The following is a 24,354-nucleotide window of genomic DNA, read 5'->3' on the forward strand; positions in this document are numbered from 1 at the left end:
GAGACCCTAGGTTCAGTTCCCTGCTCTGCCACAAACTTCCTGTCGATCTTGGGCAAATCATTTAGTCTCTCTGGCTCATTTTCCCATTTGTAAAAAAGAAATAATAGCACTTCCTTTCTCCAGAAATGTTACAAAGATAAATATATTAGATTGTGAGGCATTGAGATACTATGGTAATGGGGGCCATATAAGCACCTTAGACCACATTTATTTCTCTGAAAGCAAAACTGCCCCTTGTGTGCTAACTGTTCTCGCTCTCCATTCCATTCATTGTTTCTCTCTCTCTCTCTCTCTCTCTCTCTCTCTGTGCATATATATATATATATATATATATATATATATATATATATATATATATATATATATATTATCTATACGCACACACGATGTGTAGTTTACTGAACTCTTGTGGATTTTCAGGAAGGAATATGCTATATAATATTAAAATTATTATTACAGTAACTATATCTCGATGCCATTGAAGCTGCTTTCTTTCCTCCTCGAGATTTAATAGGCCACTGTTAAAGTTAGGAAGCATACAATGTAACCTGCTGCTTTTATGTAGAAAGTAATTGGGAAAATACTTTGGCAGTGTCCTTTAGAAATCTAAGCAGAGGTACCACAAAACAAGCAGTGACATTTGTCCTTCAGAGAGTCTTTCTTTTCTTAAGAAGTTCGTATGCACAAGGATGTTGAGGAGATTACGTTGCTTGGAGTAAATGGCTTTAACATAATGCAAACTTATTTGGAGCCTCTCTGTTGCCTCAGCATTTTAAAAAAAACATAAACTTCTCATTCCCCAGGCCCACCACACTTTGAATGAAAGCATGGTTGCCAAACCTTAATCCTTTTTCTTTCTGAATAGTGCGTCTGTGGTGGTTACTCAAGGTCAGCTTGAAGAAGCAGAAGTGAAGCCTGTCGAAGGCAATATTTATGAATGGGCTTTCATCCCGCTGTAACTGAAATTAATGTTGAGTCGTCTTTTCCAGTAACTTCCCAAGCAGACAAATTTGAGTTGACGGAGGGATAAAAGGTCTGAACTTAGGCTCTGCAAAAGATAGCTCAAACTGTGGCCAAGGTTATAAATCACTTCCTGAAATGATAATGCCAATGCTAATTGATCTGGAGTCACATTCCTAGCAGTTCCTGCAGCAAATGTGCATCTTCACTTTTATCAGGCACTGTTATCTGCAGATAATAGGACAGGGAGACCAAGTGGCAAAGTTATAGAAAGAAAACTTTTTTTTAAATTTTCCATTAAAGAAGTCACTTTAAAACATACAGTAGCTCTGCTTTTTATATATATATGCACACACACACAGTATGGAAACTAATCTACAACTGACTAGCTGATTACAGTGAATTTAGTGATGTACTATCCTTGCTTTTTCACTGTGTTCTCTTACTGAGTCAAAAAATTTAGTGATTCACAATAGGTCTCACTCAAACAGCTGTGCTCCTCTGGGACGATGCAGCTTATATTGTCTGGGATAAAACATGTGAGAGCTGAACATAAACCCTTCTCAGTTAAAGGAGTTTGGCTGTGGAATAAGCTCTTTGGAGAGGACAGACTCATTTTAAGGCAAACTGAGAGCCATCTCTTCTTTAGGGTCCCCATCCTGCAAACGCGTGTTCACATGCTTAACTTAAACATGTGAGTAGTCCTATTGCCTCACTGAAACTGCTCACCTGCTTAATGTTAAACTTGAGTGTAAATTTTGCAAGGCTTATGAAAGCTTTCTCACCATAACTGCAGTAAGTAAAATATATATTTGTACATTATTATAAATAAATAACCAAAGCAAAACCTCCTATAATCAAGGAAAAGAAGAGAGGATGACTCCATGAGATCCACCGGAGACTTTGCTAGGAAGGTCTAACTCACCTGGGAGGCACATAGACATTAATGGTGATAGGTGCTACAACTTGGTTGGTTTATATGGTAAGTTAGAATTCATTCTGATATTGAAAAAATGATTTTCCATAAGGAATGATAATACTCTCGAACTGCCCCATCTTAACGTTACTATGCGAGGCACAGCGTACAGTCAACATTTTAGCTACTAGGGCAGCTAATAATAGTAACACTTAATTTTTATGTAGCACTTTATATTTGAAAAGGGCCATACAAACATGAATGAAATAAGTGCTTTCGCTGAGAGGTCTGAATTACAGCAGTGCTATGGGTAAGCAGGGAACTGCAGTCCCTGTTTTATGGATGGGGGAAAAAGAGAGATGGGGTCAAGGCTACACAGTTCAGCCCTTTATTTAAAAAGTAATAGCAAAGCAGACTGGTCAGCAAAGCGATGATTGCTTCTATGCTGCTGGAGTTAGTTCTCTTGCTGTTGGCATTGGTGCATTTATGGCAATGAAGTATTATAAATTGGCCAATATTAAAATAGGAAAGAAATAAACAAACTTGTCAAATCAGGGGCATTCCTATAGTATTCTTTTCAATTAATCACTGTGTTTATGATGAAAGATAAGATTGTACGTGCTGTCAATACCATGTACTGTAGAATAGAGCCAAAACACTGGCAAAGTGAAATTCTTTATTGTATTTTTTAAAATATCCCATCGGCTATAACTGTGCATGTTCTCATTACCCATACACATGTCTAGCCCTAGTCACAGTCCTGTTAACTCTTTCCCTGTGATATTTTGTCAGTGAGTTCTATAGGTTAATTCTGAGTTTCATGAAAACGGATGTGCTTTTATCAATACTTTTTGCCCTCTGTTTAACTGAATGTCTTGTACTATGGGAGAGACCCTTGTTTATCTTCTCTCTCCCATTCATTATTTTACATTCCCCACCCCCCATATTTCCTTTTGTTTGTCTCCTCTGTACTGTAAACACTCTCAACCTCTCTTCACAGACAGGGCAATCATTTTTGTTGCTCATCTTTGCACATCTTTTTGTGGTTTGTTTTTTTTTTTTTTTACTTTTTTTGAGGTTGAGTGACGTGGACTCCGGATGAGGGAGTATTGTTGATTTATATAATGACATTATAATTTGTTTAGTATCTTTCCCTTTTCCCCTTAATATAGGTGTTTATTAGACTGTAAATGTTAGTCTAGACTCTTCAAACATTTCCTCCACATCCTGGATTTGCTTAGGCCTGGATTAGAAATTGACTAAGAGAACAGAGAGTAGGAAATGGTTAATTTTGAACATGATTCAAGGCTGGTCTGCACTGGGAACTTAAATCAGCATAGCTACATCTCAGAGGGGCATGAAAAATCCACACCCATGAGAGACGTAAATATGCCAGCCTAACCCCTGCTGCAGACAATGCTATGTCGATGGATGAATTCTTCCATCAACCTAGCTACTGCATCTTGGAGATGTGGATTACCTGTGCCAATAGAAGAACTCCTCCTGTTGGTGTAGATAGTGTTTACACTGAGGTGCCAGAGTGGTGCAGGGCAGTGCTGCATCTGTGGCATTTTAAGTGTAGACATACCCTCAGCCGAGGCCCTCACTCAGCAGATGTTTGTGACCTGGAACAAATGTCATGTTGCAATCAAGTTAGTTAACTTGGGTTAATTAGCTGTCTGTTAATTTGAGTTACAACGCAACGAAAAACTCAAGCTCTGTGAAACCATATACAACTGAAGAAGAATTTTCCACTCTATTGACTCTGGATATTTCAGTATAATTTTCTATACCATTCCTTATTCAACCTAACATTTTGTTTGCTTTTTAATCATTGTTACACATTGACCAGAACTTTGAATTGAGTTGACCATCGTGATGATTACTTATTTTTCCTGAGTAGCTAGTGAGTTTAGAAACCAGTAAGGTATATTACTAGTTCAAATTATTCTTTCAATTCTTTCAACATTGTGATGATCAGCAATCAGTTTCATTTGTCATTGTGCTGCCATTCACCTGACAGCAACTTGTTAGTCCCTCTCAACTTCTTCAGTCTTCTATTATTTTATTTTAATGTCCTTGGCAAATTTGGCCCCTTTGGCATTCATACCCATTTCCAGATAATTAATAAACACTCTAAACATCACCAGTCTTAGTACAGAGCATTGGGCACTCCACTGTTAATCTTTTGCCACGTTGAAAATTACTACTTTATTTCTTACTCTGTTTTCTATCTCTTAATCAGCTTTTAGTCCTTTACTTATCATCCCATAACTACTTAGTTTCCTTTAGTCCCTTGTGGGAAATTTTGTCAAAGCTTTTTGAAAGTGCAAATAAATTATATTAACCAGTTTGTCTTCATTTCTTGTTTTGTTGACATGCTCGGTGCATTCTAATACATTAGAGAGAGGGACAATTTCCTTTATGAACGCTGTGCTGCTTTGTACCTATCCCATCATTTTCACCTAGGTGTTATTAATTACAGTATATTGTAATTATTGTTTTAACCTTCTGCTGAAGTAAGGCTTATTGGTCTGTAAATTCCAGGGTCAATCTTACTATAGAATTGGTCCTTAATTTTTAAGGCTGCATATGCCCCCACTTCTCCTATTTTTAACCTATCCTAAATTTGGGTCTTTGGCTTAGCGGCTACAGCACTGGACTGGGATTCAGGAGACATAGATTCAATTCCTGACTCTGCCACTGGCTGGCTGGGTGACGTTGCGCAAGTCACTGGACCTCTGTGTCTCAGTTTCCCCATCTGTAAAATGGGGATATGATGCTTACCTACTTTATAAAACACTTAGTGCTTTTTTCACCGGTACATCTCCATATCTAAAAGCTATGTATTGTTATTACTTTACTGATTTCTACTCTTTAGAATTAAGTAGTCCAAGATTGTCCTAAGTGGTTTCTAACTTAGAAACTTTAAATGTCTTTCTCAGATACTCTAATGGATCCCAGCCTGTTTTCCAGGAGATGGACTGTGTGAGACAAAGACATGCTGTTGATTCATATGGGAGGACGTTGGCTCAGTGCTGTGGAGTGGAGGACATATAGAGAGGCCTCTTCTACTAAAACCCCCATTTTATTTATCTTTGGTTTCAAGACAGTATTTTACTTTGGTATAGCCCTTTTGGACCTTATGATCTCTGACAAACTATATTATAGAATGACTAGTGCCAGTGGAACATAACTCTCTCTTTTTATGATGATAAATGGTTCAGTTAAGTTGTTCCACAGGATTCTTTCACATCTGTGCTATGAATCTGTGAAATGGAACTTTGTTGATGGGGTGAATCAGCAATCTCTGGGGCTGAGGATCAGCTGGGATGCTCCCATCTTGCAAAAAGAATAGGGTCCTGATTCTCCATTGCTCTGTCTCTTGAGTTTAGTCATTTACAGCAGCACAGTATGGGTGCAAAATGCTGCTATTACAATTTTCACTCACTTTGCACAAGTGTAAATGGCTACACTAGGTGCAGGGCAATGGAAAGTCAGGCCCTAACATCCAGGTCAGTATATTTTAATTTATATTTTATTTTAACAGAACCCTAGAAGGGGTCTGAAATTGGACCAAAAGGGGATAGAAGCAACAAAATATGGCATGAGTAGAGAGAAGTAACCCTGAAGGGGAATTTTTTGACTGAAGACCAACTTTAGTTGAAAAAGGAAAAAAAACCCCACATGTTCCTTTAAGCCTCTAAACCTGTGTAGTCACTGGGGAATGTTCAGACTACGTGCATAGTTGTTTCTCATCTGTAAGCAAAATTGGATACAAATGCCTAATTTAACACACAGGAATGTTTTGTAGGTTTGTGTCACTCCCAAGAGGACTTTGGGTCCATAAACCAATAAATGGAAAACAACAAGACAGAAATATAGCATTGTCAGCTGTGATATAATTTTGCCTTAATATTATTTATGAGTTTTAAAGAAAAAACATATGCAATTCCTGCGGACCATCCCTCCCAGAATAAGGCATTGGGGGAGAGCAACCAAACAAGACTGTTTATTATATATGTGCCAATTAATTTGGTATTAGGTTTTGAATCATCATACTTCTAAGGTAAGTGAAACAGTAGTTTTCTTTCATTCAGGCAAACTGGCAATGAGGTTGCCTAACTGAAATATGAGAATGGGGTTTGTAACATTTAGTGGCATGTGTGTCATTGAGTGGGACATACCATCGCTCCTGCTGTTTGGTAGTGGAATGGACACAAAGCCTAATTTTTAAACAAGTTAAGCACTTAAATTGCATGTGCAATTATGATTGCCTATGAAGTACATTGGGTAATTGTGCATGGAAATTACCTTAGTAATTTATTATTGCAAAATTTTAGTTAGCCCATAGGTATCTACTGTAGAAACTTCAACAGATTGTGTCCACATAGCAGCCTAGTGATCGGAAAATCAAGATGTTGCTGTACATTAAATTACATGTTTCAGAGTAACAGCCGTGTTAGTCTGTATTCGCAAAAAGAAAAGTGAAGTGAGCTGTAGCTCACGAAAGCTTATGCTCAAATAAATTGGTTAGTCTCTAAGGTGCCACAAGTACTCCTTTTATTAAATTACATGCAGCCCATCAGTAAAATTCACCTGGTCATAATGCAGTAAGGACTTTGTCTTGCATGTTCTATGGCACGAGTTGGGCATGTCTGTGAATAATATGCTTTTTATCTATAGTAAACCACCTAAACTGTGCCATTACACTGCTAGTGTATGAAATTGCCCAGCTAACTGACCTAATTTTAAACCAATTTAGGTGTGCAAATCAACAAAGCACACACCTAATTTATACACATGCTTATTGCAAAAGTATATTCACAATGAGTAACTGCATGCAAATTGTTAGCCATAACAACCGGGTACATTGTACTGTAAATGTAAATTAGTGTTTGATGCTGTAGACTGCTGTGCGGGCAAAGTTTCGACAAGCGTTGTCAATGCATAACAGTATACTGACTCTCAAATAGTGCTGTCACAACAGAATGTGTATTTCTGATGTGACATGTTTAATAAGTATCACAAAGGCTAATCCATTGTTGAATAATCTCCTGGATTTCTCCGCTGGAGCGCTGGGCTTTTAGCCCAAATAAAAAAGCACTTCAGATAATGCTCTTCTTCAGGAGAATAATGGGTACACTTTCAGTTAAGAGAAATATTAAGAACCATGTCCTATCTTTTGCTGCCAGGACAAAACACCTTGAATTAAGAAACAAGAAACGTTTTAAATCTAATCCTGGTTATGAAGTTAGATGTTGATTTAAATGTTTTCCGAATTGCTAAATGGAAACCCCTCCCACACACAGAATTTCTTGGAAAGATCTATGTTTTCAAATACAAATATTCTGGACAAAGTTCTGCTGTCCTTAGGTGGTGTCACCCTGGGACGGGCTGAGTGCTCATTCACCTCAGTAAAGCATGGGTTGGTGCCAGACCCCACGCTCATATAGCTGCTGAAATGTTCTGCTTCAAGCACTTCTTTCTTCACAAGTGCAGCATCCAGCGCTCACTCCATACAGAAATACTTCTTCACAAGGGTTTTGTCTTGCGTTTATAATCAATGCAAGGAAAGCATAGTCCTCTGTTACTGTAGCAAGTCAGGTCAGATAGAAGGGAGGGTGAAGGTGTGAGTACTGCAAACCCAAAACATTCAAAACTCATGAGTCAGGCCACAAAAAAATCAAGCTTAAAAAATCATGAGTTGTAAATACAGTACATGTTGTGTTCTTTTTCTTTGCCTTCTGGTCGCATATTTTCAAGGTTTGAAACTACAAGGGCTAAAAACTTACCTTTTTCTTTTTAAAATTTTTTTATTAATGAAAACTAAGACTCTCATACAATACCATGACTCTTGGAGTCATGGACTTTAAGAAATAAACTAAATGTCACAAGACACATGTAAGAGCTGGAAACTGAGGTGTGCTGTGTTGCATTCTAATGTGTGATTTTCCTCTCAGTCCACTTTTGCACTGATGTAACTCCACTGACTTCACTGTTACTCCTGTTTACACCAATGCAAGTGAAAGGAGAATAAGGGTCTAGGTGTCCTGTACTACAGTAATTTTCTGTATTTCTGACCATACCTTTGGCATTACTCTTGTTATATTTTAAGGCTTGGTTCACCTTACTTCACTTTTATGTGGGTCTAATTCCATTCAATGGGTTTATGCCATCCATATAACACTGAAGTAACATAGCGGTGAATCAGGATCCAAGTGGGTTAGGCATAAAGCCATCAAAGGCTCTGGCAGCCTATGCCTGCTGTGAGGCAGGTGCTTGGTATCCTTCCTATAGCTATAGCAATGCTTGCCCATTTGTACTGCATGAAGAAGCTATGTCTGTACACACTGGTGCTCCTAGTCACACTGAGTTTTTTGCATTGGTGCTGCTACACATACACCACACCCAATGATGATGCGCTGCACCTGGGTGACTTTAAGTTGCACTGATGCAACCTGTGTTACCCACCAGTGTAAATTTCCATATTCTAACAAGCCCTTTTCTGTGAGTGGAAGTTCTTCTACAACTTTGTTGCATGACTGTGGAATGCAGCTGAGGTCTGGGTACTGTATCAGGACCTCTGACACTTACTGTTGCACATCAAGACATGGATTTCTGCCCATCTGAGATGAGCTAGGCAGCATAAGTGACTTGAGAGCTACATTACTGTCTGTCTAGATGGTCATGATTAACCATATTGGCTAACCATAAATTCTCACGTCTCCTGCATAGGATGACTGAATTGGAATTACAGCCGTTCAAAGAGTTGCTGGCAACTGTTCTTAAGAGGTGAAGAATAGCTAGTTTAATAAAACTTGCCCTATCATTAAGCAGAACACCCAGTGGCAAATAACTAGCTGTGTTTAGTTAAATCATGAGGTCTTATTATCTTACTCTTCATTAGCCCATCTTTTTATATACTTCGCTTTAGAAATTCCCTTGTGCTGCTACCAAGCAAATGAGAGAATCCGCTAATAAGTGAGGCCATGAATTTCAACTGGGCTAACATAAGCCTCAAAAGCTTCCGATGAAGTGAGCTGTAGCTCACGAAAGCTTAAGCTCAAATAAATTTGTTAGTCTCTAAGGTGCCACAAGTACTCCTTTTCTTTTTGCGGATACAATCTAACACGGTTGCTACTCTGAAAGCTTCAAGGTTGGGTTCATTTTAGATGCTTTATCTGGATAGGCTGGGTCTACACAATCAGGTTGGGAATTTCAGAACAGATTTTCTGTGGGATTGTTGGCACTTCCAGAGCCAGAACTAGGGAGCAAAAAGGCATGTGGAAATTGATGACAACCCTAATGGAGCTTTTTCAAATCTTAATAGATATTTTGTTCAGCTATGGGTTTGATTTTGGGTTAAGGTTTATGATGGGATGGATTCCTATTCTACTCCCGCGTCTCTCCCCTCCCACCCCCGGCTCTGAAATGGATAAATGGAAGGGGAACAGATAGTGGTCAGATGCAAAGTCACAAACGATAGAATGAGATGTAGCCATGACTGACCTGTTGCATCTATACGACAGGGGAATGGCCTGGGACATTTAATAGAATAATAGAACTGGAAGAGATCTCAAGAGGTCATCTAGTCCAGTCCCCTGCACTCATCGCAGGACAAAGTTTTATCTAGACCATCCCTGACAGGTGTTTGTCCAACCTGCTCTTTAAAATACCCAATGATGGAGATACCACAACCTCCCTAGGCAATTTATTCCAGTGCTTAACCACTCTGACAGTTAGGAAGATTTTCCTAATGTCCAATCTACACCGCCCTTGCTGCAGTTTAAGCACATTGCTTCTTGTCCTATCCTTAGAGGTTAAGGAGAACAATTTTTCTCCCTCCTCCTTGTAACAAACTTTTATGTACTTGGAAACCGTTATGTCCCATCTCAGTCATCTCTTCTCCAGACTGAAAAAATTGTGTTTGTTTAATCTTCCCTCATAGCTCATGTTTTCTAGACCTTGAATCATTTTTGTTGCTCTTCTCTGGACTTTCTCCAATTTGTCCACATCTTTCCTGAAATGTGGTGCCCAGAACTGGACACACTACTCTAGCTGAGGACTAATCAATGAGGAGTAGAACAGTAGAATTAGTTCTCGTGTCTTGCTTACAATACTCCTGTTAATACATCCAATGTTTGCTTTTTTAGCAACAGTGTTACACTGTTGACTCATATTTAGCTTGTGATCCACTATGACCCCCAGATCTCTTTCTGCAGTACTCCTTCCGAGGCAGTCATTGCCCATTTTTTATGTGTGCAATTGATTGTTCCTTCCTAAGTGGAGTACTTTGCATTTGTCCGTATTGAATTTCATCCTATTTATTTCAGACCATTTCTCCAGGTTCTCCAGATCATTTTGAATTTTAATCCTATCCTCCTGTTCTTTGTAGTTCTTTTTTCTAACTCTTGGGTTTTGGGTTTTTTTTTTTGTAGATTTCACTGTCTTTGTTTATTTAGCTCACCCATTTGCATTTCTCCATTGCCTTAGGCCTTGTGTATTAATTTACATATGTGCCAACTGTGATAAATAAAGGGGGGGATAGCTCCCTTTGATGGACACCTAGCCAGCCAGCTAGCTGTAAAATCCCTCTTGGTAGTTCTTTACTTGCTTTACCTGTAAAGGGTTTAAAAAGTCCCCCAGGTAAAGGAAAAAAAAGTGGGCACCTGACCAAAAGAGCCAATGGGAAGGTAGAACTTTTTAAAATTGGGAAAGAAACTTTCCCTTTGTCTGTTGTTCTCTGGGCTGGAGGGAGAGCAGCCATGCTATAAGCATCTTAAGCCAGGTATGATCATAAATTATCAGATCATGCCTAGAACTACTTATCTGAACTTCAAATGTGTAAGTCGATCAGAATGTTTAGCTAGACACAATTAGGGTTATTTCTTTTACTTCTTATTGGCTTGTGGACTCCTCTGTGCTAACCCCAGATGCTTTTGTTTGCTTGTAACCTTTAAGCGAAACCACCAAGAAAGCTATTTTGGGTGTTTGATTTTTGGAATTGCTCTTTTAAAATCTAACAAAAGCCTAAGTTCCAGATGTATTTTCTTTTAAATAAAATTTACCTTTTTTAAGAACAGGATTGGATTTTTGGTGTCCTAAGAGGTTTGTGCATATATTGTTTGATTAGCTGGTAGCCACAGCTTATTTCCTTTGTTTCCTTTTTCAGCTCTTCCCCCCCGGGAGTGAAGGGAGGGGCGGCATGTGTGTGAAAGGGCTTGAGGGTACCCCACAGGGAGACGTTCCCAAGTGCTCCTTCCTGGGTTCAAAGGGGGTTTTGTTGCATTTCGGTGGTGGGAGCATTTACCAAGCCAAGGTCAGAAGCTGTAACCTTGGGAGTTTAATACAAGCCTGGAGTGGCAAGTATTAATTTTTAAAATCCTTGTGGGCCCGACTTCTGCACTTGGAGTGACAGAGTTGTGATTCAGCCTTGACACCAACTGAGTGTAAAACACTATTATTCTGATTTGGCATCATCTTATGCTCACTTTGCACTGGAGGGAAGGACTCTACCCACAGTGCAAGATTTTAGTGAGCCGCTAACCCATTGTTTAGGTGTTGATGATGATAGCAACCTCACTGTGTGTTGCAACTTCAAAGGTATGTCCACACCTCTTCTGGAAGGCGCAGGTCCCAGCTCGGGTGAATGTACTTTTGCTACCTCTCCTTGAACTAGCAGACTATAATAGCGGTGTGGCTAGGGCGGTGGTTTCAGCTAGCTACCCAGGATGTGGGATGGGGTTGCACCTGGGCAGCAATCCCAAACCACTCCTTAGGCCACCATTGCCATGCGCTATTTCCGCTCAAGTGGGGAGCTACATCTCCTAGCTGCTGTGTAGACATAGCTTGTAGAACTTAGGCAAAAAGGATTTCACTGAGTTCCTCCCTGGCCCACCAATCAGTTTGCATCAGATGGACAGTTTATAATAAAAGATAATATATTGTTACATTGCCTGCCACTATGTTCTATATACACCTTGCCAGAAGGGATTTGTGTGCCTTGCATTCCTGATTACATTGTAAAGCTTTTTGGGTGGATACTCATCTGCAGAGTCACAGTTTATACACTCATAACTGTTTCTTTATTATGTGAATAGTTTGGATGTTTTTAAAGGAACCAGTTTGATATCTAAAGCACTCATCCATGATGTATTACCCACTCTTCTTATAATGTACAGCTTATGAGAGGATTTATGTAACTAACTATATATTGACATTGGAAATTAGATCCACTTGGCCCCTGAAGTTGCAAATGTGTGACACTTGGTGTTGCAAACTTTCAATGTACCATATATGTCGAATATACCAGCGGGTATCATTGTAAATAAATTGTGGGCTCAGATTGTTTAGTTTTCAGTATACCGGCTAGCAAGGCATGCATGAGAATTATTAGCTTAGCTGAAAGTTGTTCAGTGACACATTTGTTTGTACTGTTATCTTCAGTGCTGTTGATGAACAGATATTGCTTGTTGGCTGAGCTCAACGGTAATAAAATTCTGCAGTTGATCAGCTTTGTCCTCAGCCTACAGTTACAGGAAATAGTTACATATGGCTTATGGAAAAAGAGGAAAATGAGTCCTTCCAGTTATACGTGAATGAAATCCAAAGTATCCACAGAGTCAATAGAGAGGAATAGCAGAGCTGGGCTCAGGTCAAAAAATAAATTAGATGATAATTTCTTTGGAACATGGAGGGTGTTTTGTGTTTGTACAATGCCTAGCACAATGGAGCCCTGCTGTTGGAAATTTCATATACCACAAAGCAAATTAATAATAATGGTCCAGAATGTGGTTGTGGACCCCATGTATAGTGTGTTTGTTGTTTGACAATTTGTTATTTGTGTAATTTGAGACCGTGAGTTAGATCCTCACCTGATGGAAGTTGTTATAGATCAATGGAAATAAATGGAGCTCCAACAATTTATACTAGCTGAGGATCTGGCCTAGTGTTTTAATACACATGCACAAAGGGGCAGAGTTAAGTCTGCATTTGTAACTTTGGCATTTTCTCACTTTTCAGGGCTTTACCATGCAACTTTACCATGAGAGGGGTGGGTTGCTTGGTCTGGAATTATGTATTACTTTGTTCAAGAGATACACTGATCGATCCATCCATTTCTGATTTTGAATTTGTCTTGTCTTCAGAAGTATGCGGTGGTTTTCTTTTAAGGATTAGTAATTCCTTATCTCTTGCTCTTCTCAGGGAACATATTCAAAATGATTGCAACCAGGGCTTTGGACCAAGCATGGTTTCTTTTTCCTATTGAGTGGTGAAAGGGTTGGGGGAGGAGGTGTGCAACATCCATATCCACATGAAACTAATATTTGTTTTTGCTTCCAGCTCTGTTGGTTGCTTCTGGTGACTTTGCTGCTGTGATTCTGCTGTATTTCTTCAGAGCCTGTGTCTCCAAGTAAGTCTTTGTTTTGCAGGGCTTATGTCTCTTTGGTATATACCAATTAGTCCTGTACCCTAGCAAATGTTACCTTGGAATCTTCATGTTTGCATTGCACATGACAGTGCTTAAAGTACAACCCCCAGTAGAAATGCACACTAACTTTGAACCTGCAAAATTTGTTGGTTTTTGGATATGGGGTTATGGATGGGGCCCCTCTTGTTTAACACGTAGGCAAATTCCTTGTGCAAGTGCTTCCAGTCTTTGCCTTTAGGTATGTGCCTTTCCTTTTGCAAATTTAGCTTCCCTAAAGAAGGGTTGGGGTTTTTTCCCCCTTTTTATTTTTTCTGTGGTCAGTCCTAAAAAATCCTCGGATTTGGCCTTCATCCTGTGCTCCCTTATCTTCGCTCCTTCTAAAATCTGTTTTCAAGAGGTGACTGTGGATCTAGGCCTTACTACATCTTACAGCAAATGCTTTCCTTACATATTAAGTATTATATAATGTTAGAGAAGCAGCAGGTACAGTGCACTGGGGACCTGCGTTCTGTTCCCAGCTCCTAGAACACTGACCTGCTGTGTGACCATGGACAAGTCATTTCATCTTTCTGTCCTTGCCCCTGTTAGTACAATTAATTCATATGATTTCCATATGCATACAAATGTATATGCTCTGGGCAGGAATACACATGCATAAGGATGTCAGGCATATAATAGAGAGGCTTTTTTAAAAAAACAAGCTCAATTTTCCAATATTCTGTACAAAAATTGCTTATACCCACAGTACATTTGCACGTTCACACACGTGCATTATGGTAGTATTGAGCAAGAATGGTGAGTGTGTCCTTTAAGGTGTAGTAAGGCCTTCATCCAGAGTCAGTTTCTGAATGTACAGGCATAGAGGAATTACTTCATCCACCACTGAAATGCTGCCATCTCTGAGTTGAAATGCAGCAGCTGTCAATGTAGCAACCGTTTAGCATAGGAATGGAAGAACACCATCAGACTGAAGGGCAGGCATGGAATGTATTATGTCAGTAAGAGTTATGTAGCCAAATTCCCACACACTAATTTGTGGCTTTCAGGAAGCTCAGAAAAGCCTTTGCACAGTTTGTACATCAGCTGGGATTGCGCAGGGCTAGCTTTTAAGGCAAACACTGGGGTTCTTGGATGCAAATTTAGGTAGTGGAGTGTACGGTTGAAAGGACAAGCAGTGAGAGAGAATGAGTGGCTAAGAGCCAGCATGGCATTCTGAATTGCCCTACAGTAAGTTGGAAGGTTACGGGCAGACTTTATCTCTGATATCCACAAGGGAAAGGTTGTCTGGGGGGGGACGGGGGGTTGCACTGCTTTGTAGCTCTGCTCACCAGTAGTGCTTTGTGAGTAATTCCAGGTACTTTTCTAAAGTTAGGCACCTGAGGGTAGGCTTTTCCAAAGCACCTAAGAGGTTTAAGAGCACAAGCCTGATTGAAAGTCAGCAGGATTTGAGATCTTAAATCCCCTAGAAGCTTTTGAAAATCCCCCATAAATCCACCCCCCTGTAAATCAGGCCACCTTCGTTTAGGTGCCTAAATGTAGATGTAGGTGCATTTTCACACTGAGGCATCCAAGTATGAAATTGTTGGTAATAGTTAAAACATGCCTGACAGTGAATATTGCCAGTTATAACACTATACTTTTTCCAGGCTATGCTGTACAGAGGAGTGCTGCCATGTACTTTAATGGAAGAGGCTTCCCTCATGTCTTTAATTATGTAAATACAATAATAATAGCAATCCCCTTTATCATACATTTCATTTTCATGCACTTTTTAAATAGTGAAATTTAACAGAAATGTAGGCCTTGGCCTTATAGCAACTAGAGAAGGGTTTGTCTGCTCCCAGATGGAAGGGATCTGACTCATCCTTTGTCAAATATCATGTGAATTGGGTTACCTGATTATCATCCGGCATCTTGGCTGGGTGGGCACCGGAGTGGTCATGACAGTGGCCCTCTAACTCACTCAGCCCTCCCCAGTGAATAGGATAAAATGATCTTACCTCATCAACTTGATGGGTGCACATGAGAGTTGCTGATGTTTTGTTGTGGGAGCTGGAGCCTTGTAAAAGATGTTTCCATTCTGATAACAGAGCACAATCCTGTCCAGTAACTAAACTGCTGTAGGCCTCTTATTTGAGTTCCTGGCTCACTTGATAATGCTTTTGTCAGGAGAGAGGCAGTTCTTTTACCTGGCAGCTTATTGTTGGTAATGAGAATGTGACTGGTAGGACAAACCTGAGCCATCAAGGACAGCAGACTATATAAACCCTTTTTTTAATACATGAAAGTAGCAGAGGATTGCCGTGTGGTGTAATTGCTAAAATGAGGCTATCTTGTAATGCATTATTTTGATTAATTAGACTGTGTGTTGATTTTGTCCCTTTTCAGGGTAAATCCGGCAAATTTTTCACCATATTGAAACCTATGTTGTTCTTAGTCTGTACATGTTTGATTTGGTTAGCACGTTGATCATCCAGTGCTAAAAAAGCACTTGAATTCTGTATATGTAGAAATATAATTATTATAGCTTATTAGGTGTGAGCAAAATCCCAGATGCAGACTGGTTAACAGCATCCCCGTCTTTCCCATCTGCAAGGGTAGGTAGAAATAGGAAAGATACATGGTAGTGGGTATATAAACAGGGGAGATTTAATAGTATGGTGGTACTGAGAAGTCCTGCCTGGAATTGGGGTCCTAGTCTACAAACACACTGTATGAGACAGTCTCTGCTATGAAAAGCTTACAGTCTAAAGAGACCAGGCAGACAAAGGGAGGGTAAAAGAAGATTTATCATTTCCCATTTTAGAGGCTGCAAACGAAGGCTCAGAGAAACTAAGTGATGTACCCAAGGTCACATAGCAAGTCAGTGGTAGAGTGAGGAATTAGAACTAAGATCTTTTGATTCTCTCAGTCCTGTGTTTTAACCAACAGACCATATTTACTAAATAACCCAATCATTTTTTGCAACTCATATTTTTATGATTTTTATAGTAAGCTCCATAGATATAATTCTAGAGTTTACATAGTATATTGAAGTGGTTAAGTAAAAAAAAATCTTTGAAAAAGCATATCTACTGCTACTGTTTTTAAGTGTAGCCCAAAGAATAAGGGTCAAATTCTTTGCTGATCCAAGTGAGCTCAGCTCGATTGACTTCATTGGAGCCTTGTCCATTTACACCAGCCAGAAATTTGGCCCTAAATCTTACAAATTGTTCTGTTCTGAAAGTAGCAACTGTAAAAATAGTGCCTTGGAATGTAACTAGGGAAGGTATGCTGTCGCTGAATTCAATTCCAAAGATTTGCTTGTAATGCCTAGTACTTTATAATGGTTTCATAGACATTAAGGCCAGACGGGACCATTATGATCATCTAGCCAGACCTGTTGCATTACACAAGTCATAGAATTTTACCTGCATCAAGTATATAACTTCCAGCTACATGACGTGCACCTGTTGAAATCAGTGAGAAAATTCCCTTTAATGGGAAGACTGTATGACTTATGGTTTATAGACCAGGGCCTTATGTTCATTCCCTAAAACAAACAAAGGATATTGAGTACATTTGGGAGATAGTTTAATGCATCACCTGTCTATTGTGTATAGCGTTTGTTACTTTTTAACGGCTCTGGTTAGAGTGATGGATAATACCCCACCATTAACTGTCTTCAGTTCTGCATGTGTTCTACCTGGGTGTGCTCCTGTCTGTGAGTTGAAAGTTTGGATTGAAGAGCTGGGGTGGAGAGGGATACATGCTGTTGATTTGAAGAAGTTTACATTGAAAGCAGGGTTTTCTGACGGTGCGAGGGTCTGCATTGCCTCAGTTCAAGCAACTCTTTGGTTTACAGTGAGGCCTTTTAAAAAGTGAACGTTTGGCAGGGGGTGTGTACTCCATTTCACAGCAGTTATACAAGAAAAAACAGGTTAACTAAATTGGTTTTAGACTGATCTAGTTAAACTGGTGCAAACCCTGAATGTAGAAGCACTTAAACCAATTTTCACTCAGTGTTAAGTCAATTCAACTTAATTTAGTAGTTTACCAGCACAAGATAAACCAACTTAAGCAAGCGTTAAGCTGGTTTAAATGGATCTACACTGGGGGTTTGTAACATTTAGATAAGATAGGTTTAAAATCAATTTAATTAAATTGTAATATCAACAGGCCTAAATTTTCTATTGTGGCATAGCAGCTGTTATAAGTACATTTTGTGATAGGATGTAGATAGCTGCATAATGAATGTCACAATGTTACTGGCTTAGATTAATATAGAATGCTACAATTTAAAGGTGGAGTACAGGGGATGGATCACTTGATGATTACCTGTTCTGTTCATTCCCTTTGAAGCACCTGAAGCTTCCCTCCGAAGCACTGGCCACTGTCAGAAGACAGGATACTGGCTAGATGGACCTTTGGATTGACCCAGCATGGCCGTTCTTATGTTATCTGTTTAGGTATCTAATTCAATTCCTTGTGCCAGTGCAGGAGTTCTTCAGATGATGTATAATCCAAATTTAAACAACGCAAGCAATGGAACTTCTGTCGTCTTCCCCTTGGAGACTGTAATCTGCAGAGCAATAGATCCCACCCAAGGGAAAGTTTTCATCACATTAAGAACAAAAGAACGGCCATACTGTGTCAGACCAAAGGTACATGTAACCCAGTATCCTGTCTTCTGATAGTGGCCCATGCCAGATGCCCCAGAGGGAATGAACAGAACAGGTAATCATCAAGTGATCCATCCCTGTCACCCATTCTCAGCTTCTGGCTAACAGAGGCTAGGGATACCATCCCTGCCCATCCTGGCTAATAGCCATTGATAGACCCATCCTTCATGAATGTATCTAGTTCTTTTTTGAACCCTGTTATAGCCTTGGCCTTCCCAACATCCTCTGGCAAGGAGTTCCACAAGTTGACTGTGCGTTGTTTGAAAAAATACTTCCTTTTGTTTGTTTTAAACCTGCTGCCTATTAACTTCATTGGGTGGCCCCCAGTTCTTGTGTTTTGAAAAGGTGTAAATAACACTTCCTTATTTACTTTCTCCACACCAGTCATGATTTTATAGACCTCTATCATATCCCCCCTTTGTCTTCTCTTTTCCAAGCTAAAAAGTCTCAGCCTTATTAATCTCGCCTCGTATGACAGCCGTTCCATACCTCTCATCATTTTTGTTGTCCTTTTCTGAACCTTTTCCAAGTCCAGTACAACTTTTTTGAGATGGGGCAACCACATCTGCACACAGTATTCAAGATGTGGGCATATCATAGATTTATATAGAGGCAATAGGATATTTTCTCTCTTATTATCTACCTCTTTCTTAATGATTCCTAACTTTCTGTTTGCTTTTTTGACTGCTGCTGCACATTGAGTGGATGTTTTCAGAGAACTATCCACAATGACTCCAAGATCTCCTTCTTGAGTGGTAACAGTTAATTTAGACCCCATCATTTTATATGTATAGTTGGGATTATGTTTTCCAATGTGTATTACTTTGCATTTATCAACATTGAATTTCATCTGCCATTTTGTTGTCCAGTCACCCAGTTTTGAGAGATTCTTTTGTAGCTCTTTGCAGTCTCCTGGGACTTAACTATCTTGAGTAGTTTTGTATCATCTGCAGATTTTGCAACCTCACTGTTTACCCCTTTCTCCAGATCATTTATAAATATGTTGAATCGGACTAGTCCCAGAACAGGCCCCAAGGGGACACCACTATTTACCTCTCTCCATTGTGAAAACTGACCATTTCTTCCTACCCTTTGTTTCCTATCTTTAACCAGTTACCAATCCATGAGAGAACCTTCCCTCTTATCCCATGACGGCTTGCTTAAAAGCTTTTGGTAAGAGACCTTGTCAAAGGCTTTCTGAAAATCTAAATACACTATATCCCCTGGATCCCCCTTGTCCACATGCTTGTTAACCCCCTCAAATTCTAGTATATTGGTGAGGCATGATTTCCCTTATATTCAGCTTAAACATTCCTTTGCTTGTAAAACTCTTGATGTCACAACTACAAAATCTGGTGTGCAGATGAGGAAAAAATATTTTAATGAAACAAAATAAGTTTTTGAACTAACTTCATCCCAACTGCTTCCCCCAATATTAAAACAACAGTAGATCTAAATATTGGAGAAGACTAAGCATATCTGGAAAAAGCTTTCTTCTAGTTAATCTATTTATGCTGTGCTCATCAACCCTAAGTGGCTTTAGTGGTTAACTGGCTATTTGCTGACAGATCCAAGGAAGATTTTCCCCACTGAGAGCTCTTCAAATATTCTTCAGTCTTTCTGTGTAACAGACTGCTATGCCTGGCTTCAGCTAGCAGACAGCACTGTCATCTTTCAGCTAGTGGGAGAGTTTGTGGAGCTAAATGAATCCCCACCATTAGCACCCACCATTTCTGTATTGAAGTACTCAGTGGAGTTTTGCCTGGCTATGCCACAGCTGATTTGGCCTTATGTGTCCTAATGAAATCTGAAGCACAGATGGGCAAACCAGTTCAGATAAAATAAGAACAGACTTGAGCCTTTGACCCAAATTAGGACAGAATTGCAATCAAACTTCTATTTGAGCTTTGAAAATGTTTGGTTGTTGGGTTTTTAACTTGAATTTTTATGCATCTCTGCACTGCCTGGTATTGGTAGAAATGTACAGGATGAAATACTTGAGAGGCTGTTTTCATAGTTTGTCTGGAAAACAACATTTCAGTTATGTGGTGCAGATCCAAAAGGCAGGGATAAGCATATAAACTTCATGAGTATTGTCCCAAACCTAACACTTTAACCTTTTGAGCAACAAAAATGATTAGACTAAGAGAGACGCTGACTTGCAATGAAAAATGAAAAGAACCAAATACGTATAAGCCAAATGACCACTGAAGGAGGTGGGGGGCAAGAACAGTGTACAAGGGGAAGTACAGTTAGGAACACCACCAGCTGCCAAGGACCCAACCCACCAGTTGTATCATAGACATTACTACATGATCATCCATATAAGATGCTAAATAGAAGTTTTGTACCAATAAAAGGATCATGACATGAACTCCTGCATACATGCATATTCATTTTTTTCTTGTGGGGCTAACCTGGGTGTAAGATAATACTTTGATAACTGGACACTATTTATGGGGGGTGGGGGAAGCTGTCAGACCATGGAGTAAAATTTAATCTATTGTATGTGAAAGCAAAACAATATAAACAGTTACAAATGGAAGTTTTTTTTTCAACAAATCAGTCCTAATTGTAAGATTAAAGATCCCGTCTTCTAAGCTTTACTGGAATGATGAGTCTCTCATTTTGGATATGCATAGTACCGCTACATGAATTATTCAGCAGTGGTCTGTCTGCCTAGGTAATACAAAACTACATGCTACTGGGAATGAATATTACATTGCACGTTTCAGGTAACTGCATGTACATGAGCAGCTTGTGATAAATCATGTTTCATAAAAATATTGGTCTGAAGGAAGAGGAGAAAGCAGATAATGAGAACAACAGGGACGTGAATGTTTAGGTCATTTTTATAAAAGTGTTGCAGTTTGTGTTTAGTTCATAATGTACTTCTCATTATTCCACAAGAAAAATGAATCACAATTATGCTTTGGTCTGAAATGGGCCTCAGCTGGCTAGGTGAGTATAATGATATAAAACTGAAATAAAGAAGCTGGTGCCATTCATCAAGGGAAGAAGGAATTGAGTTTAGAGGGATGCAATCTGCCCTGTAGCTCAGATGCTTAATCTTGAAGGGCATTTTTTTTAATACGATGTGATTGCCAGTATTAGTTCACAGCAGCAGTGGTTGGTTTGAAAACTCTTACAACAAATGCACAAACCATAAAAATTAGATCCAGATTCTAACCACCCAAAGTTTCTGGTTGTTTAGAATATCACCTTCAAAACTTAGATCTGAGTTTGGGCTTTCAACAACCGAGAGCTCCAGTGTTTTGGTTCAGACTCATCTCTAACTGTAGCTAAGCAACTTAATATTTGCATGGGGGGGGGGGGATTTTAAAATGGGACTATTGCATTGAAAACATGAGCTAGAAACTAAGGCCATGCTTCCACTGGCCCTGTTCAGACCCAACTCCCATTTAAATTTTGATGCATGTGATGGTCATGAAAGGATTAATGTATACAGCGCTACTGCTTCCATAGGCAGAAGAATAATACTCCTGTGGGGTTGGGAGAAGTTCAAGAGGAGGGATGAGCTGCCAGTGAGAGTTTGTTTTGAAGTCGCAATGCTTTTAACATAATATCATGTCAGAATTTTGGCAGGAAACGTTCTTGTGGCATTAGACACCAGTGGGATTTTCCCTCTTCTGTTGTCACTTGTAATTTCTTTTAAGCATAGATGAATTAATCTCTCCTTTTTAATATGGTAAGTTGTTTTTCTAATTCACCACCAAACTCTCCAATACCAGTACTCAAACACAACAGACAAAAACAGAAGCTGCCCCATGGATTAATGAGAGATCCAATCAAGGAATCCTAATATATGGGTAAAAAAAACCTGTTTTGGCCATCTATCCTCCCCTCTTGTACAAATGAGAAGTTGCTTCTTCTAGCATAGGGGCTAATGGAGATCATTGTAATTTATTACTTGTTAGTAGAGCTGGTCAGGAATTTTTCGATGAAACTTTTATTTTTTGGTCAGAAAATGCCAGTTCATTAAAACCAAAACTTTTTTCCTTGGGAAGCTTTCTCAAGCCCAGGATGCAACTGAGAGAAAGAGAAGTTCTCTCCAGAAAAGTCACTATTTTGGTGGGTAGGGCACTTACCAAGGAAGTGGGAGACTCGGGTTCAAGGCCCTGCTCTGAATCAGATGTGGAACAAAAATAGATTTCAAAAGCTCAGTTTTTCACGAAACCGAAATTCTTGTTTTCTGGCTAGTCCTACTTGTTAGCTTATTCACTGATGCAGTACCATGGCCAGCAGTTTTCTCAGGACCTCCTTTATTTAAAAAAAATATATTTGTATTCACACAATCTCAAAGCCCCTTGCCAACACTGATGTGCAGACTCCTCTAAGGTGGAACACAACTGTTTCACCTTACATTAGGCAAATGTAAGGCAGGCCAGGGCAAATGTACAACAGCTTCCAGTTATTGCTCACAAATACCAAAGCACAGCAGAGGCAGCAATTGACTTGAGGACTCATTTCCATTATCAATGAATCATCTCTTTTTTTATTAGATGAGAAATAGGCAGGCATGCCAAGTCCCAGTGCTCTAGCACATTAGAGCAAACATCTCATACAGACGCGTATTTTTCCACTGAAATACTCAGTGAATCTCTTTCCAAAGCAGGTTACTAAGTTATAGAAAATACCACAGCCAATGAATTCCCACTCATCCATGATATGTTAACTGATCAAAATGCCACAATTATGTTTAAATCAGTTCTTGATTATTTTTTTAAATTAGAACTTAGAGTTCTGTTTATATTACTATAAAATGTTTCACTCAATCTTCCTTTGGATACTTTGGAGCAGCAATAATGGAAAATGTGATGAGAAGCAAGATTTTGTGCATTTATTCACACGTTGTTATCTATATCAGCGTGTTGTCTTGGAACCCCTGATGGTAATATCTGAGTACCTCACTGCCATAGAGAGGTCCCTAGTTATTCTTGCCATGAAATATGGAATCACAATCTTAAATGGAGGAGACATTTATTAAAGAAAAAAACCTACTAATTACAGCCAAGCAAACAGGCTTCCCCATACAACTTGAGTTCCATATAGGTATCCTTTGTTTACCAGGGATCACCCTGTCTGGAACTATCTACAGAAACTAAATAGCTAAATGATGATCTTCATGTAAACATATGAGCTCTTTTATATATTTCAGTAGCGAATAGAGGTGCCTGCAAAATGAAGAGATACATTTACAGCTGGCTATGTCCGGTGGCAACTAGGGATGAAAGCATCACATTTAATAGCATAGTTTTGCTCACTTTCACAATAAAGATATCTATGCCACCTCAGAGTGGGATCTCATCTCACAAGCTATACACAGGATTGAGGAACAACCTCAACAGAAAAATACAGGACTCCTTTATAACACTCTAAATGTTCTGTTGCCAAGGCCTATATTTAAACTAAGTATAAATGTGCTGTATTTGCTGTTACTGTTCCTTCTTTTGGAGGCCCTGGGAATCTTTTCCTTTCTTTCAGGCAGTATGTTTTCAGTAGGTATGCCAACAAAGAAAATAAAGGTGATCACTAGAGCGCTTCATTGTATCAATTGATTATCTGGGCAGGTCACAAAGGACTCTGAGCAACACTCTGCAATTGGCCAGATCTCTTATGGGGGTTGGTGTGTTGAGGTTGCTGCTGCCCTCAGCTTTCCCCTATTTGAGTGGACTGCTAAGTGTTCCCTTGAAAAGAAGTGTCCAAAAAAAGTGGCAGCCTTCTGCTATACAAATTGCCCATCAAAACAAATTTCTAACAATCCACATATAGACACTTCATCTCGTCTAAAGAAGATTCTGCTCTGTTGCTGTAACAATTCTGTAGCCTTACTAAAAGCATTGAAAACTCCTCCTCAACCATTTCTTTTGTACAGACAAGCAGCTATCATCATTTCTTGAACTCATACTGTTCTTTCTCTCATGAAAAAAATACATAACCTACTTTAAAATAAACTTTAGGCCACCTTGTCAACTGTGTAGAGCAATTTAGGATTTTAACCCAGGGTGTAGAGTTCATCTCACCAGTGGCTACTCATGTTTTATGCATTATCTTGACAACTGCAGATCTTATGGCCCTTGACCTTCGTGGGGAAGTCTCATTGATCCTGCAATGGTTTCTATTATTGAATATAGGAGATGAAATTAGTGAAGTCACATTTCAGAAGAGCTGGACTCACCAGAAATAGAAGCTGAATAAATTGACTGACCTAGATCAATTCCTCTAGCTTGCAAAGCTAATATCATTTGAAATGACCAAACAGTTGAGAAAGGTCAGATTTCCATAAATATCTCCAGTTGAAACACCCTTTCTCACACTTCACAACCCAAGAAGCTGAGAAATTAACCAATGTCTAAATCTGA

General features: G+C 39.3%; 1 long non-coding RNA gene across 1 annotated transcript in view; it reads left to right on the forward strand.

Moving 5' to 3' along the window:
• The window catches only part of LOC144930767 (uncharacterized), an 86,396-nt gene extending 73,104 nt beyond the window's left edge, over positions 1-13,292 (forward strand). Inside the window, exon 3 of the long non-coding RNA XR_013636126.1 lies at positions 13,223-13,292. This is a non-coding gene — a long non-coding RNA (uncharacterized LOC144930767). The remainder of the gene's footprint in view (positions 1-13,222) is intronic.
• The last annotated feature ends 11,062 nt before the right edge of the window (positions 13,293-24,354 follow it).

The sequence above is a fragment of the Lepidochelys kempii genome, chromosome 7 (genome assembly GCF_965140285.1).
Source record: "Lepidochelys kempii isolate rLepKem1 chromosome 7, rLepKem1.hap1, whole genome shotgun sequence".
Lineage (NCBI taxonomy): Eukaryota > Metazoa > Chordata > Testudines > Cheloniidae > Lepidochelys > Lepidochelys kempii.